The sequence below is a fragment of the Echinops telfairi genome, unplaced genomic scaffold (genome assembly GCF_000313985.2).
Source record: "Echinops telfairi isolate 266 unplaced genomic scaffold, ASM31398v2 ScPeMD7_7469;HRSCAF=8507_0, whole genome shotgun sequence".
In the NCBI taxonomy this organism is placed as follows: domain Eukaryota; kingdom Metazoa; phylum Chordata; class Mammalia; order Afrosoricida; family Tenrecidae; genus Echinops; species Echinops telfairi.
In genome coordinates, this window is record NW_022111372.1 from 27617345 (window position 1) to 27619042 (window position 1698).

At 62.8% G+C, this 1698-nt stretch overlaps 1 pseudogene; it reads right to left on the minus strand.

Moving 5' to 3' along the window:
- Positions 1-375: 375 nt before the first annotated feature.
- On the minus strand, positions 376-1016 carry LOC101659053 (annotated as a pseudogene).
- Between the last annotated feature and the right edge of the window lie 682 nt (positions 1017-1698).

Consider the following 1698-nt stretch of genomic DNA (forward strand, 5'->3'; position numbering starts at 1 on the left):
TGCTGTTGCCACAGGGGTGCCAAGTCAGCCTGTCCATGTGGGAGGCACAGCGTCCCCAGGCGCTGAGAAGGCAATGAGGGCAGTGTGCAGAGCAGAACCCCCTCACTGCCCTGGCCCCAGCTGCTGTCTGGGGTGGGTTGGCAGGTCAGAAAGGGGAGAGGTGAGTGGAGCAGCGGGGTGGGCTCGACACGGGGCGGAATCAGTCATGCCCCTGCTCTGGGCCCAGGCTCCGCTGTGATTCTGGATCCCTGGCCCGTCCATTTGTCCTGTGTGTGGCAGCACATCAGAGCTGGGTGCAGGCTGAGCGGGAGGCAGAGGCCGCGCTTCATCTGACTGTGCCAGGCCTCTGTCCTCCCTCCCCACCCTCTCGGGCAGCCCCTCTCTAGAGAGAGGGTCAGAGGGGCCAGGCAGTGCTGAGCTCCTTCTCCAGGCCCTGGACGAACTGGTCATTGAGGAAGAGCAGCTGACCATGGGGCAGGAAGCGGGTGAGGATGGCCTCGATGCGGTCCGCCCGTAGCTGAAGGTTGGTGCCAGGGGCCAGCAGGCGGAGGTGGTCAGAGAGGAGGTGTGCTAGCAGTCGATGGGTACGCTCAGCCAGAAGCAGGTTCTTGTGGGCATCCAGGACCAGCACGAAGCCTAAGGAGAGCACGCCCAGCCACACCACCGTCCGGGGCTCCCGGAAAGGGTCCCCTGCTGCCAGGCGGAAGGCCCCATGTGGGACATCATGCAGGGACGTTGGCTCATCTGAGGAAGACAGAGGCTGCAGGTCCACCGATGAACGGCCGCACGTCTGCTGCTGCTGCTGCTGCTGCTGGTACATAAGACTCCGCCTGTCCGGCAACAGCCAAGATCTGCTCCTGGAGGAGCAGTCTGTCCCTGTCGGCCCCGTTGGGCCTTGGGTCATTAGGTGACCTCTCGGCACCAAAGACACCGGAGTAGAGCACTCGGCAAAAGCCTGTGTCCTCGTCATCCGGGGCCCTCAGGGTGTGCATGAGGAAGGCATGGACCATGGGACCCAGGCAAGGGCCTTCACCCAGGAGACGGTGGACTTCCAGTAACAGGCCTTTCCCCTCAGCAGCGAGTGAGCAATGGCAGCTGCGCGGCCCTTTGGCGCGGGCGCACGCTGGTTTGGACATGCGCACGAGCCTGTGTGCGCACAGTGGGTGGGGCGGTCCTTTCTGGGTGGTGGTGGGTGGTTGCGTGGAACTTATTTCCGACGGCTGACCATAGGCCGTGGGCAACATTCACCATCGAATCGCAAACCCCTGCCCCAGCCCAGTGGGGTGGGGGCCGCGCTAGTCACTTGCAGAGAGGGTACGCAGATGGCCCGCTCGAAGTCATTGCTGACTCTCGGCGGCCGCAAGGGGGCGCAGCGGCCCGACCGCAATCCCGCGCAGGCGCTTTGCGGAACTTTCCTCCCAGCGGTAGTGTCGTCATCAGCCAGCTAGGTTCGGATTGGCGGAGATGCCTCCCAGCCTTGTGGGCCTGCAGGTGGACACAGGGCACGAGGAGCCAAGCAGCTATGCAGGGTGTGGGGCTGAGTTTTCCAGCTAGCCAATTAGTAGGTGGATCCTTAGTCTTTGCCACTAGGCTCCAGTAAAGGTCTGGAGCGTTAGTAGCACATATCTTATTTTGAAGTGAAAAGCAAAACGGGGCAAAAACACCCGGCGGGCCGGATAAATGCCCTTGGTAGGCTGC